The sequence below is a fragment of the Pleurodeles waltl genome, chromosome 2_2 (genome assembly GCF_031143425.1).
Source record: "Pleurodeles waltl isolate 20211129_DDA chromosome 2_2, aPleWal1.hap1.20221129, whole genome shotgun sequence".
Lineage (NCBI taxonomy): Eukaryota > Metazoa > Chordata > Amphibia > Caudata > Salamandridae > Pleurodeles > Pleurodeles waltl.
The window spans coordinates 274,084,435-274,101,384 of NC_090439.1; positions in this window are offsets into that span (position 1 = coordinate 274,084,435).

Consider the following 16,950-nt stretch of genomic DNA (forward strand, 5'->3'; position numbering starts at 1 on the left):
GAGAACATGCACATTTCTCAGCCAGTCTCGATGAGGCCTTTGTAGAGACTCACAGGTGCTTCAGGAGATCCAGTAGATTCTGCTGACTCTTGCAGTTGGGGGAATCAGACGGAGCTAACAGCAAGCTCCCAATGCTGTAAGAGCTCCTGTGGCCTTAATAGTCAATGATGCTTGAACAGTTTTCTGACTGGTGGTGCTGCCATCAATGTTACATCACTGAACTCATAAGGATTCTGAAAAATCTAGCATCACACAAAAAACAAGTGTCACAAATGAGCCACACCCATTCAGCAGGAGAGTGGTAAGTTTGTAGCATTTAGCTGGTGTTGCATGTAGGAGCACACTCACAAACATATTACTAAAGCTTGGTGTTGTAGGTACTGTCACTTACTGATATAAGTATATTTACATTTGCATAGACACACTTTTACTGATAAAACTATATAGCACACAAATATTATGTGAAAATTGAGTTTCAGAGAATTTGTGGCATTTGCACATCACCAAATAATGTGTTTCACTTTGTTTTCATCCTTTTAAGTCTTTTGTTTTCATTACACTTTAGAATTAGAAAAAATGCCCATGAGTTCTGCCCTAACTGTTTATTTATTATGCAATAGTTCTATAGTTCATTCATAGGTATTTACATTTGTTTGTGTTAGAAGAAAATGCCGTCCAACACCATTTCCTTTCACAACAGCTAGATTTTCACATAGTTCACTTCAAAAAATACCAAGCTCCACATTACAAAAAATAAGCAGCAATTTGTCTGTAGACTAGGCTGATATTTCACCTCTGCCTTTGAACACACAGCAAAAGTGATATGATAAAAACAACATTTAAAGTTATTTTCAATGCCTGTTTGCCTTTGGAACTACAGCATGGTTATTTAGTTGCCCTCTCAAGGCTCAAGGTGCCTTGGTAGTTGGGCCCCCTTCCACATTTGGGCCCTGGTGTATCGCAAAGACAGTAATACTGGTAACTAAGCCCCTGACATATGGTTAGTTAATTTCAATTGATCAACCACGTTGAAGAACTGGCCTGTGGTGCATGAATCTGACAGGTAGGTAGTTCTCAGTATGCTTTTCATGTCATCTGTACAGTTGTAGCAGTTGATGGGAAAGGATTAGATGAGGGCAAGTAGAGTGCCAAAAGCAACTGAAGAGCAGAAGGGCGACGGGGGAGGCTTGAGATTCTTCTCCTGCAAGGAACAGAGAAAAGTTGCCATGATTGCAGAAGAAAGTGAATATGATAGATCATAAGGTGGCAGTTCATTGCAGTGCACTGTGCATGTTAGTCATGATCTCATTCCATGTGTCATCCAATATCTCTCCCCAGCTGTGGTTAGGGAGGAATCTAGTTTGGTAGTCAGAAAGAAGGTGTAGTGTGTATGTTACACAAGAGAGTGTATTTTATGCATGTGGAATGTTAACATACTTTACACTTATATGTATTCTAAGGGGTCCCAGAATTATATAAGGTGGTGAATGATCATTGTTCTGTAGCTTATTAGGTTCTCACAGATATATTCAAATGTAGTTCCCGTATTTTTTAGTTTATGGAAGCTAAGCTGAAAGATTGAGGCCTAATGAGTGATGAAAGTGTGAGAAAGTGAACTAGGTACCCAAATCTTAATGCGAAAGCTGGAAGACGGAGATAAATGTTAGGAAAATATTTTGAAATTGAAAGAATGAACAACTCAAAAACTTAAAATAAAATATTTTTGAATTTTTTGGTCCTATACAAGAGTGTAAAATACTCAAGGTTAGGAAATCACTGTCAATGTGCTTCATTCAAAAACACCAACCAGCTGTTTCTTCCATCCTCTATTGACAACTCCTGACTGAGTTAGAAAGCTTTGTGAATAACCCATACAGATATTCTTAAAACCATTTAAGTGTGTAAGTTATCCATTTTGGACAAGGTTCACAAATCTTTTTCTATGAGCAGCTGTATGTTGCTCATGTCTTAAATGTGATTTACATCTGAATTTTCGGGCAGGAATTCAAAAGCATTTGTCTGCTAGATGTCTCTCACTCCGGCTTATGTGTGAATTACTCAATCATTTTCTGGTGTACAGACACGTTCACTCGGAGAAAATATATTCTTGTGATTTGGAAAGCTTTTCACCATGAGGAAGCATGTTTTATTCCTGTGATTTCATTGACAACTTACACCTAATCTTGGAGTAAGATTTAACTAGCCCCTGAAAACGTTTTGTTAATTTGGCCTGGAAATTCAGTTCTAATTCACTGCTGAGAGAGAAGGAAGAAGTAAGAAGCAATTAATCACAGAAAAAAAAACAATTTCCGGGTGTTGACCAAAAGCATCCAATATGTCTACCATGAAATTGACTGCATAAGTTGTTTTGTACTTAGCAAAATTGAAAATCTGGCAGATGGGGAGAGTAAAGTCCAACTTTTTCACACTGATAATTAAAAAAGTCTTACTCTGTAATAATGAGTATTGCATCCCCTAATGCTCACAACAAGGGAGTGCTGGAGGCAAAGAACTACCATTGTTTTGTAACTATGTCTACCTTTGTAACAGAAACATCTGAAATAGGAAAACTTACCAATGGTAAGTAACATAGCACAGAAGTAATTATTGTAGGTTAATTGAGGGAAAATTTATTAGGAGTTATAAAATGTACTGCTCAGTTCCACAAAGTATATTGAGAAAAAATGTTCATGATTGCTGTGGAGTCCCAACAGTGTTCATGCTTTTAGAACTCGGAGCTTTATTGTAGTATAATTAAATAGTTCTGAATATCACCTTGGGCAGCAAATCAAGTTGTAGTACCATCTACTAATGGTTTCGAAGCAGAAAATGGGAATGGTATCCATTATAAAGTGGGTCATTCTAGTTTGTAAACTACTGTGCATTATAGATGACGGAAATGACGTGACAGCAAAATAAGTGAGTGGCAATTTCTGAATCAATGTCTCTTACTTAATCTTGAATCATAACCCAGAGTGCCCACCATGGTTCAGTTCTCCATTACTTTGCAAATAGTCAAATACGCTGATAGGATGATGGTTGTGTGTGCCCCTTGAAATCCTGAACTTCAGTCTGTACAGAGTTCATAATGTTGCATTTAGGAATCTCATGTGCAATGTGCTCTGTGGCCAAATAGTGCATTGACAAACATTAGCTATGATAGGAAGAGGAATCCACTAACCGTGGTGACCTCAAGTTAATTTGCAAGGATTTCAGTAATCTCTGATAAGAAATACCTTAATGCAAGTGCTCAAAGAACCAATCCAATAGACTAATCATCACGCATTTGAATGAAAAGGGTAACAAATAACCACATCCACATCATGCTATGAACAAGGAAGGTGACAGAGTAACTTTCCACAGAGTTAATGGCATGTTTTGTCATTTATAATTCAGTGACAGCTCACATGGCAACCTTGCTGAGGTGGTCTTTTAAACCTTGAAGATAATGGTCTTAGGGGCAGATTTATGGAAAGTGGCACTGCACTGAGTGCAGCACCACTTTCCTTGCACTTCTTAGCACCCCCCTACCACCACCATGTGTGCGCCGTATTTAAAATACAGCACACCATGGCACAGGGTAGGGGGCAATAGTGTAGTTTTTGTATGACGCTATTGATGTACTCTGCAGGAGCAGCACCACAATATTGACGCTACTCCTACAGAGTACATATGGGCCCATTCTAAAGAATGGAAGCCCTCTTTTAACGCCTGCTCAAAAGTGCCGTAGTAAATGGTGCAAGGAAATCTTACAGATTTCCTTGCACCATTTTTACCGGCTACCCTAACGGGGGAACGCCCCCTTTGCATACATTCCAACCATCCAGAGAGATTTTTTCCTATTTCAGATAGAGTTGAGATTTCATGTGAGCCTCCTACCCGAAGCTTTGAAAAATGTCTTCTGGTAAGGCATGGTTAGTTTGCCCATTGCGAGATCTGACTGTGTTGGATGTCTTCCTTGTTGACTGAGCTATCAAATAAAGTGAACTTAAAGAAACACAAAACATTGGCAACACAATGTCAGTTGATATACCACAGATATTACTGACTGACTACCCACAAAAGAAAAGGACAATCTACCAATGCTTTTCAGATGGCCTGCAAAGAAACTAGAAATCGAGCCCCTAAAATATTCAAGGATTGACATCCTTCCTACCATTCAGGAAAGAACTAATGACCCTCTGCCTCAAAAGACACCTCACAAGAGAAGGCTGCAGGCCTGATTTTGAGATTTGGTGACAAACATTCCACACAGTTGGTTGTGCATCTGTAGTCACACTAGTGTTTCAAATGTCACCATAGTTTGAGCGCAACATAACAACATGGGTAGTTTCCCCTTCAAAGAGACTTTATGTGGCATGAGAGGAGGCATGATGTTGGCTTCGGTTCTGGGAGATAATACACCCATGCCTTTGTTTGGTGGCTGAATTTCTGCAACTCAACAGTATGCTAGAAATGTATCCCCTAACTTGGGGTACATTTTCAAAGCCCCTCGACCATGCACATAACCTTGAAGCCTAGCTCCCACAACAGTAGAAGAGTCTCTTTTAGTGACCGTCCGTCCTTCCCACTGCCTCACAAGTACAGGCAAAATCTGAATGTACATAGCTTGACCACCATGATTTTTGGTAATAACACATTGCCATTGTGCTTGGCACTCTCCAATTAGGAAAGTTAACTGTTGTCTACCCTCCTTGTACATCACAATTGTATTCCCTACATCACACAGCCCACAATGTTTTAACAACTAGCTGATTGATAGCGTCACTGTAGTGCTGAGCTGTTCACCCCACAGCAAGGGTACATGCCTGTGGCTTATGTTTGTACTACTGGGCATCTTATATGGTACACCCCCTTAGTTAGCTGATTTGAAATATTCTTTTATCTTTAATGCAATATATCAGATTAATAATATAAAAAGCAAACTGTGTTTATTATCGTACTACTTTTCATAAAGCCATTCTATAGAATGTATTTTTCTGTGTTACCCGGCTGCCATATTTACCATTGAGCCCACACACATCTCTACAGTACCTGTAAACATCTGAGGGTTTGTTTATAAAAATGTAAAAGTAACTGAAATAAACAAATAAATGACAACATCAGATCATAGTAACTGCACATGAGACCCTAATGTTTTACAGAGCGAGGCATGACTTTAGGCCTAATGCACAAAAGTAACTTACACTTTTAGTTAGTAACTTTCAAGTTAGTTTACTACATTTTTCTTATTCACAAAATCTGAGTGCAAGGCACTATTGAAAAAACAGTAGTGTCCAGCATTCCACATGGCCAACCACTTGTACTGCAACACCCTCCCTAAATAAATAATGGAGCAGGCAAACTAAACTACAACTCAATAGGAAATAATGTTAAATAAATTATTTAAAATAATTTACCATATACATATCTACTCTTTTATGATAAACATGTATAACTGTAGTGCACATGGATTATTTACTCATAAGTATTTTAATACATAATTTGTGGTCATTCATAGTTCCTACTACAAAATATTTTTTTCTTTAGCTGGGAAACAATTTTTTAATTTAAACTTCAGAAAAAACGTTTTAACCTAATTTAGTATATTTACATTAATTAAAGATCATTTCAAAATTAAGTTAATAGTGCTTTTCCCCTCTACTTTTAAAAACGTATAAAATCAATTTCCATTAATATTTCATATGGAAATATTTTTAATATTTGTTTTCAAGTTAAATAAACCTTTTTATTTTTCGCTTTACTTTACCATGCTGAGCTCTGGAGTCTCTCTATAGTAAAGCATCTGGAAAATTATAACCATTTATTTTACATCTAGAGAACCTCAAATGGAGATAAGTGATTAAAGTTGTGTTGACTGATCTGGCAGAACTGTGAATTCTTCGGTGCCCTTGCTGTGCAAGTCTCTGTTGGACAGACCTCACCCCAGAGTCAACTGCAGTAGTCCCTTCCAAGATCAGCTCTTCCTGCAGTGTTGGTGTTTCCTTCCTTCTCTTACTGCAAGGATGTCTTGGCACCCAGGAGAGTCCAGCAACTGCTACTTCAGATCAGACTCCAGGCTATGTTCCTGTCAGCGAGACCAGATCCTCAGGGTTTGCACCTGTTCCCAATATGTCCACCTCTTGGCAGCTCCAAACTCTGCTAGCCGTTATAGCACAGAGTTAAAGAATGGCCAAGCGGGGGATGGGGTTTATGTTGGGAACAGCGGGGAAGGAGACCTGTGGAAGCAAGAGTTAAGAACACAATAGCAAGGTCATTCACATTAATCTTTATGCTCTAATAACATGAGAGATCAAGAACTTTTCAATACCATGACCTTTTTATAATCATATACTCTGAACATTGAACTTTCTCAAGATAATTCTAAAATAGCAATTACATCACAACAAGAGTCAATAAGTACATTTGTTCCCAAAGAAGTAACTGCTATATGATTCATGAATGATATTGTAGCATTGGCAAACTGACTCAACTTGTTCTGTCTAGAAAGATCACACTCTGTTTAATCTACATTACAAGATTCAATTGCCCAGAAGTAACTCCGCACCTTATTGCCAGATTGCGCATCAAAACTCAAGTACCTGGAATGATCTTGCGCTCTGCCGATCTGAATTGCAAGGGTTAATTGCCAAGAATGAATCACGCACACTATTGCCGATTCAACTATCAAGCTTCAAATGCCTGGAAATGATTGCGCACTCTGCCGATCTGAACTGCAAGGGTTAATTGCCAAGAATGAATTGCGCACACTGTTGTCGATTCAACCATCAAGATTCAAATACCTGGAAATGATCGCGCACTCTGCCGATCTGAACTGCAAGGGTTAATTGCCAAGAATGAATTGCGCACACTGTTGCCGATTCAACCATCAAGGTTCAAATGCCTGGAAATGATCGCGTACTCTGCCGATCTGAACTTCAAGGGTTATTTGGCAAGAATGAATCGTGCACACTGTTGCTGATTCAACCATCAATATTCAAATGCCTGAAAATGATCGCGCACTCTGCTGATCCGAACTGCAAGGGTTAATTGCCAAGAATGAATCGCGCTCACTGTTGCTGATTCAACCATGAAGATCCAAATGCCTCAAGATGATCGTGCACTCTGCCAATCCAACCAGCAAGGTTTAAGTTCCAAGAGTAAAACGCACACATGGTAAGATCACAAAGCCAAAAACTCAAATGCTTCTAGAAAATGGAGTTGAGGTCTATCCCGAACTCAGCCTTTCCACCCTGCTTGAAGATCAGCAAGATAATGAGGACAGGGTCAGGAAATGTCCAAGTAGGCCTCCGGAACTGGAGCTCTGGAAAATGCTGCTGCTCTGCACCAGGACCTCTGAATAGTGGGCACGTGGAGCTGGGATGGGTTCCTTAAATAGACCCAAGCCCCGCCCACCTGCCACACCCAGCCACACCCAGCCAGGATGCGGGAAAGGCTTGAACATGAACAATACATTGCAAACAATATTAAAGACATTTCAAGATAAAGACATTTCAAGATAAATACCTGTAATGCAAAAAGTTAGGGCCAGATGTAGGTAGGTTCCAAATTGCGAATTGCAATTTGCGAGTCCCAGCGACTCGCAAATTGCAACTCGCAATTTGGAATGCAGAAAGGTGTCTCAGACACCTTCTGCGAGTCGCTATGGGGTCACAAAGACCCACCTCATTAATATTAATGAGGTGCGTCGCAATTTGCGACCCCATGGCGACTCAGGGCACTCACGGGGATGGAGGACTGCTGGGAACAGCAGACCTCCATGTCCGTGACTGCTTTTAAATAAAGCAGTTTTTTTTTTTTCAAAGTGCAACCCGTTTTCCCTAAAGGAAAATGAGGTGCACCTTTTGTTTCGGTATTTTTCAGGGCAGGTAGTGGTCCATTGGACCACTGCCTGCTCTGAAAAATTATTATTTGGTCCAGTCACAAAGGGGAAGGGGTTCCATGGGGACCCCTTCCCGTTTGCGAGTGGGTTACCATCCACTTCAAGTGAATGGTAACTGCGAGTCCATTTGCATACCACTGCGACTCGCAAATAGGAAGGGAACACCCCTTCCTATTTCGACTCGGAAATGCATTTTGCGAGTCGGTTCCGACTCGCAAAATGCATTTCTACATACTAGATGGGGTTTAGCGACTCGCAAACTGCGTTTTTCGCCGTTTGCGAGTCGCTAAACCTTTCCTACATCTGGCCCTTAGTATGCAATATCAGCACACAATGCATAAATTATTACATTGCCTAAGGTTTGTTATTCTGAATTAAGCTGCCCGTAGAGTGCGCACTGACCTGGTGCTGACAGTACTCCCCCCTCCTGAACGTGCTCTAGGGCCTGGCTTGTCTGGGTTTGGGGAGTGAAGTCGTGGAGCATGAATGTCAGATGCTGAGACTCATGAGTCGTTCTCTGGACCGTACCCTTTCCAAGATATTAGATACCAGAAAGTATGACCTCTAAATTTTGAATCCAGAACCTGTTTTACTTCGTATTCCAGATGTCCTTGTACCAGTACTGGAGTTGGCCGAGAACGAGTTTTCTGGCTAGCTCTTTTTAGGAGAGAAGTATGAAACACTGGATGAATACGTAGTGATCTTGTTAACTGTAGTTTGTAGGTTACTGGATTGATCTGTTGAAGAACTGTGTAAGGACCTATAAATTTGGGATTAAACATATGTCTTTTCTCGAAATCAATGTGGCGTGTGGAAAGCCACACTCTATCTCCTGGCTTATATTGTGGTCCTTCACAATGTTTTTTGTCATAATATTTTTTATACTTTTGTTTTGCTTTGTTCAGATGTTGTTGGATTTGTTTCTGAATTTTATGGAGTTGTTGTATTGTTTCTGACACTGTTGGTGTAAGTGAACTTTCTTGTGGAATTGTGATTGGTAAAGTATCTAGATGATAACCAAATAGACCAAAAAAGGGCGCCGCTCCAGTAGAAGGATGATCCGAATTATTGTAGGCCATTTCAGCTAACCAAAGCATTGATACCCAAGAATTAAGTGCTTTTTCAACATAAGCATGTAAATATTGTTTCAATGTTTGATTGAGTCTCTCAGTTTGGCCATCTGTTTGAGGATGGTGACTGGTAGATAATGTAGATGTAACTTGTAGTGTTTTGCATCATGTTTTCCAGAAGTTGGAGACAAATTCTGATCCTTGATCGGAAATAATTATTTTTGGTAATCCATGATAACGGACCACTCGATTTAAAAGTATTGTTGCCAATTCACTGAAGGTAGGTAATTTATAGCAAGCAATGAAATGTGCATATTTTGTGAGAGTATCTACTACTACAAGGATTACTGAGTGACGTTGAACAACTGGCAGTACTGTAATAAAGTCTATTGATATGTGTTCCCAAGGTAGGAGCGGAGTTGGGAGAGGATGTAACAGTCCTTTTGGTTTTGAATGACTTGTCTTGGTACGGGCACAAACTTCACAGTTAGTTACCATTTGCTTGACGTCTTTTGTCAAAGTAGGCTACCAAAAATATCATTGGATTAGTTCAAGTTTCTTAGGAATACCTGAATGAACTGCCGTAGGTATACAATGCAACCAATGAAACACTAATTTGTGCAACTTGGTAGTAGGAACAAATAAACATGCATCATGAAAAGGTTGGCCTTGTTTGATTGATCATTTGGGGTTTGCTTGTGCCCATTTCTGCCATTTTTCGATGGTGAAAGAATTACGAATATTTTCAAAAAAATCTTCAGTTTTGAGGATACAAAGGATTTTGTCTGGAGCAATGATAGCTCGTGGGGCTGGATTGTGGGGAACATGGTAGAGTCTTGTCTGGACAAGGCATCCGCTTTGCGATTCTCTTTACCGGGGCGAAAGGTTACCACAAAATCAAACTCGGCAAAAAAACAGCATCCATCGTAATTGTCGAGGAGTCAAAAGTCTAGCTGAACTCATGAACTGGAGATTACGATGATCTGTGTATACTGTAATAGTGTATCTGGCTCCTATCAAATATTGTCTCCACTCTTTAAAGGCATCACGGATTGCTAGAATTTCTTTCTCAGCAATGACATAATTTTGTTCCGCTTCGTTTAGTTTTCGGGACATGTAAGCTACAGGGTGTAGCTGACCGGTATCTTTGTTGCATTGTGATAACACTGCACCAATTGCCACATCTGAAGCATCTGCTTCTACTATGAATGGACGTTCAGTATCTGGGTGAGACAAGACTGGGGTGGTAGAGAAGGCTTCCTTTTAGATTGAAAAAGCCTTGTCAGCTTCTGGAGACCATACAAATGGTTCTTTCTTTCGTAGTAGCTTGGTGATTGGTGCCACAGTCTGTGAGAAGTGGTCTATGAACCTACAATAGAAATTTGCAAAACCAAGGAAGCACTGAACATCTCGGATGTTTTTTGGGATTGGCCAATCGGACACTGCTTGCACTTTTCTTTCTGCCATGACCATGCCTTGAGGGGTAAGGATGACCCCTACAAATTCAACGGTGGTAACATGAAATTAACATTTTCTCAATTTGCAATACAAAGGATGTTTCCAAAGGGCTGTGAGAATCTTTTGAACATGTTGTACATGTTCGACTTCGTTATCAGAATAAATTAGAATATCATCAATATAAACTATTGCAAATAGATCTAGATATTCTCTAAGGACATCATTCAGAAAGAATTGGAATCATATGAACCTACAATAGAAATTTACAAAACCAAGGAAGCACTGAACATCTCAAAAGTTTTTGGGGATTGGCCAATCGGACACTGCTTGCACTTTTTTTTCTGCCATGACCATGTCTTGAGGGGTAAGGATGACCCCTAAAAATTCAACTGTGGTAACATGAAATTCACATTTGCTCAATTTGCAATATAAAGGATGTTTCCGAAGGACTGTGAGAATCTTTTGAACATGTTGTACATGTTCGACTTCGTTATCGGAATAGATTAGAATATCATCAATATAAACTATTGCAAATAGATCTAGATATTCTCTAAGGACATCATTCAGAAAGAATTGGAATCCTGCTGGAGCATTACAAAGTCCAAAGGACATGACTGTGTATTCAAATAGACCATATCTAGTTTTAAAGGCGGTTTTCCACTCGTCGCCTTCTCTCATCCTGACTAGGTGGTAAGCTCCTCTTAGGTCTAACTTGGTGTAAATTTTGGCTTTTTTAACTTGATCCAACAGGACAGGGATCAATGGTAATGGGTATTTATTCTTTATTGTGATTTTGTTTAACCCTCTTTAATCTATACAAGCCCTAAGATCCCCATTAGCCTTGGGAACACAAAAAAGAGGAGATGCTGCAGGAGACTTTGAAGGACGGATAAATCCATTAGCTAGAAATTGTTCTAAATAGTTCCTTAGATATTGATTTCGTGTTCAGACAGGGCATACACACAACAACTGGGGAGTATAGCACCAGGAGTCAGTTCAATTTGACAGTCATAAGGCCTGTGCTGTGGCAAGGTTCCTGCTTCCTTTTCATCAAAAACATCAAGGAAGGATGAGTACTACAAAGGCAGCGTTATATCTTTTTCAGCGGCTGTGGCTATGTGGGATTTGTTGGAATCTGTGCCACTTGATGTTTGGAGACATTTTACTTTGCACCAAAATGAAGAAAACGTTATTTTACTTTCTTGCCAGTTTATTAAAGGATTATGGTAACTTAGCCACGCAATTCCTAGAATAATTCCATACTGAGGAGCATGAATTACATCAAAGATTATTTTCTCTGCATGTTTGGTGTCTTGATTTCCCCCTTTGCAGATCACGGACAAGGGAAAGATCTGTAGAGTCACCTGACCTCCAGCTAGGAGTTTTCCATCTACAGCTTGTATTATTTCTGGTGTTTTCTTCTTCTTACATGGGATCCCCTATTTTTTAATAAATTGTGCATCGATAAAATTACCAGTAGCCCCAGAATCTACTGAGGCTTTCTTTAGATAAGTCTTTTGTTTCACCAGTACTTCTAGATCTAATTTTAAATGTCTTGACTCAAATAAAACCTTTTTAGCATCTTGTGAATGGTCCACGGTTACACCCAAGAGCAACCCTTCCTTACCTCTTGGGTGTTCTAGTTTTCCTGATTGGCCTGTGTATTTGCTACAACTTTCTTGGTAGGGGTTTACTTTTTGGTTTTACTGGACATTCTTTAGCGAAATGGCCCTTTCGACCACAATACAGACATTGGCCCTCATTCTGATTCTGGCGGGCGGCGGAGACCGCCCGCCAGAATTCAGCCCTCCATAATACCGCTCCGCGGTCAAAAGACCGCGGAGGGTATTATGAGTTTTTCCCTGGGCTGGCAGGCGGTCTCCAAAAGACCGCCCGCCAGCCCAGGGAAAAACTCCCTTCCCACGAGGATGCCGGCTCGTAATCGAGCCGGCGGAGTGGGAAGGTGCGACGGGTGCTACTGCACCCGTCGCGTATTTCACTGTCTGCTACGTAGACAGTGAAATACTAGCGGGCCCTCTTACGGGGGCCCCTGCAGTGCCCATGCCATTGGCATGGGCACTGCAGGGGCCCCCAGGGGTCCCACGACAATCCTTACCGCCATCCTGTTCCTGGCGGGCAAGCCGCCAGGAACAGGATGGCGGTAAGGATTGTCAGAATCCCCTCGGCGGCGCAGCGAGCTGCGCCGCCTTGGAGGATTCTTAGGGGCAGTGGAAAACCGGCGGGAGACCGCCAGTTTTCCCTTTCTGACCGCGGCCAAAGCGCTGCGGTCAGAATGCCCAAGGGAGCACCACCGGCCTGTCGGCGGTGCTCCCGCCCCCGTTGGCCCTGGCGGTTCTCTACCGCCAGGGTCATAATGAGGCCCATAGTCCGTTCTTTCTACGTAGATCTTTCTCTTCTTTTGTTAAGGGCCGCCTGATGGTTCCTATTTCCATTGGTTCATGATTGTGGTCTCCATGAATTTGTGAGTCTCTATGCTCATGAACATGCCAGGAACATTTCTCAATCTTTTTACGCGTTCCTCGTCGTTCTGCAAGACGAATGTCTAACCTTAAAACAAGATTTATCAGATCTTGACACTCTGTGGGTTGAGGGTCAATTTGTGCAAGAATGTCTTTTAATTCATCTTTGAGTCCTTGATAGAACAGGGCCGATCTCTTTTCCTCCGGCCAGGCCGTTTCTGATACCAGCCGACTAAAGTTAGCCAAGTAAGAGACAAGATCTTTATTTCCTTGTCGCAATTCTAACAGTTCTCGGTCTGCGGACAGAGTAACTGTTCTTCGATCAAAGACACTTTCAAATTCTCGGACTAAGTCTCTCCAGTTATAGAGCAAAGGATTATCTCGACGCACAAGAGGGATTGCCCAGGAGGCCGCGTCTCCAGTCAAATAAGAAATCAAGAAGGCCATCCTGGATTGAGAATCAGGGAAGGTGTTTGGTCTACAGGTGAAGTGCAATTCTACTTGAGTCAAAAAAGATTGTACTTTCTAAGGATCTCCTGAACACCTTTCTGGGAGAGCCAAAGGCATGGGTGTGGGAACTGTGAGTGATATGTTAATTGGAGGATTCCCTCCTGAACCTTGAGGAGTAGGATTAAACCTACCCGCACTCAAAGGACTTTGCTCCCTCTTTCACACTCTGTCTTGTAACTGATCCACCATTTCTGCTAGATTAGTTGCTATGTTTTTAGATTTGACTGCATCCACTTCAAGCTGCGTGATTACCGTAAGTGACTCATCCAATGTGGCCATATTGGAAACCTAGCACAAACCAGGAGGATAAAAATTCTTGGGCTCACTATTCTGTCAGCGAGACCGGATCCTCTGGGTTTGCACCTGTTCCCAATATGTCCACCTCTTGGCAGCTCCAAACTCTACTAGCCGTTATAGCACAGAGTTAAAGAATGGCCAAGCTTGGAATGGGGTTTAGGTTGGGAACAGCGGGGAAGGAGACCTGTGGAAGCAAGAGTTAAGAACACAATAGCAAGGTCATTCATATTAATCTTTATGAACTTTGCTTTAACTCTTTATGCTCTAATAACATGAGAGATCAAGAAATTTTCAATACCATGACCTTTTTATAATCATATACTCTGAACATTGAACTTTCTCAAGGTAATTCTAAAATAGCAATTACATCACAACAAGTACATTCGTTCCCAAAGAAGTAACTGCTATATGATTCATGAATGATATTGTAGCATTGGCAAACTGACTCAACTTGTTCTGTCTAGAAAGATCACACTCTGTTTAATCCACATTACAAGATTCAATTGCCCAGAAGTCACTGCCCACCTTATTGCCAGACTGCGCATCAAAACTCAAGTACCTGGAATGATCGCACGCTCTGTTGATCTGAATTTCAAGGGTTAATTGCAAAGAATGAATCACGCACACTGTTGTTGATTCAACCATCAAGATTCAAATGCCTGGAAATGATCGCACACTCTGCCGATCTGAACGGCAAGGGTTAATTGCCAAGAATGAATCGCGCACACTATTGCCTATTCAACTATCAAGATTCAAATGCCTAGAAATGATCGCGCACTCTGCCGATCTGAACTGCAAGGGTTAATTGCCAAGAATGAATTGCGCACACTGTTGTCGATTCGACCATAAAGATTCAAATTCCTGGAAATGATCGAGCACCCTGCCGATCCGAACTGCAAGGGTTAATTGCCAAGAATGAATCGCGCTTACTGTTGCCGATTCAACCATGAAGATCCAAATGCCTCCAAATGATCGTGCACTCTGCCAATCCAAACTGCGAGGGTTAAGTGCCAAGAGTAAAATGCACACACTGTAAATCACAAAGCCAAAAACTCAAATGTTTCTAGAAAACGAAGTCGAGGTGTATCCCGAACACCGCCTTACCGCCCTGCTTGATGATCAGCAAGATAATGAGGACAGGGTCAGGAAATGTCCAAGTAGGCCTCCGGAACAGGAGTTCTGGAAAATGCTGCTGCTCTGCACCAGGACCTCTGAATAGTAAGCCCATGGAGCTGGGCTGGGTTCCTTAAATAGACCCAAGCCCCGCCCACCTGCCACACCCAGCCACACCCAGCCAGGCTGCAGGAAATGCTTGAACATGAACAATACATTGCAAACAATATTAAAGACATTTCAGGATGAAGACATTTCAAGATAAATACCTGTAATGCAAAAAGTTAGTATGCAACATCAGCACACAATGCATAAATTATTACATTGCCTAAGGTTTGTCATTCTGCATTAAGCTGCCCGTAGAGCATGCACTGTCCTGGTGTTGACAGTTCCCTGATCTCTGAGGAGTTTGCTATCAGTGCAACACCAACCTTTGCCTGCTTAGTAGTCCCTGAGTACTCTTCCTCAGTGAAAGATACCAAAACAACAAACAACAATTGATCTTGAGCTTCAATCTGTTTGTGGAATTTGTATATGGAGGATGTGTATTTCAGTTCTGCTACCTCGGAACTGGTTTGAGTTGGTCCCCCTTTCATGTGTCCAATATCCAGGCCACATTTCAAGCCTAGCATCTGTCTGCAAGAATGCTCTGCTCAGCAGGCCAGTCTCCAGGAAAGTAATCCTGTGGTGGGCCCACCACACAAATACAAAGAGGTGAGAGCATGCTGCATCCAGCTTTTTACCACCCTCCCTCACAGAGGTCAGTAACACAACACTTTGTGCTCCTTCAAAAGACTCCTTTCTCTAACAACAAGTACTGCAGACCTCACCCCGCATCCTCTGTCATTTAGCTAACAACAGCTGCAGTTAGAGACATTTACAGTAATGTTGATTCAGAAGGACCAAGCACTTCCACAGACAGCATGCCTCCTCTTCTCTCACCATAGTGTAGGGAGCTCTCCTCTCCTTTCTAGGAGACGACAGCAATGCACTTGTGCTGTTTGGTCAAAGCAGCCTCTCCATCTTGTCAAGGCTGTGGACATCCAAAATGAAACCTGTAGACCTGTATCACTTGTTAATAGCACATTCATATCTAGTGCTCACACGTACAAAACACAGGATGTTGTGTTCAGCATTCTGGGGGTCATCATGAGCAGTGGAACATTAAATGAACTGGCCTGTGTAGGGAATACACCTTTTCTACATGGTCACCCCAGATCTTTCATATTTTGCTGGACTCTATGTTTTTGCTGACTTTAGATGTCTGTACACTTTCCCCCTGCTGACCAAAAGTAAATTGCCTGTGACCCTTTTTACAAGGTCAGCTGCAGATTTTTCTCTTCTGTTGATGAACCTGTCTGTGATGCCTTTAGGAATCTGTGCACCGTTTTCCTAGTAACCGATCGTAAAGTGCTTGTAAACATGTTCCTCAAAACATGGTAAAATTGGCCTACACCATTTAATTTACCTGTAGGTCCCTAGTAAATGGTACTATCTGTACCCAGGGACTGTACATTAAATGCTACTGGTAGGCAGAAGCACTCATGTTGCCACCAACAAAATTTGCACTGCAACACTTCTCACGTTTGGCACTGTAGCGTGTAGTGCAGTTTTAAACTGCCATTTTGACCTGGCAATGAAAGCATTTCACCAGGCCTAAATCTTCCTTTTTAACACTTATAAGTCCCCAGTAAGGTATACCCTAAAAGCTGATAGGCCAGGGTGCATGGTATTAGAAAATTAGGACATGTGTGTTTTCCTTTTATATGTCCTGCAGTGAAAAACTTGTAAGGTAATTTTCCACTGTTACAAGGCATATCTCTCCCTTAGACTAACACTGGTTTCCCTTATTACATTTAAGTACTAAAGTCAGATTGGGAGCAGATAGGGGAATGATGCTTACATTTAAGTGAATTTTAATTTAAAATCCTCTTGAATGGTAAAGTTGGAATATAAGTAACAATTTTGAAAATGCTACTTTTAGACAGTTGGCATTTTGTGCCCAAAATCATTGTGCCTTTCTGTCAGTAAAAAGGGTCTTATGGCCATGGCTATCTCTCCTGCAGTTGCTCATTGATTCCTTCCAGACATGAGAACAAAAAGGCTTAGGTGTAGACAGGATTGGCCATCCTGACAGGAT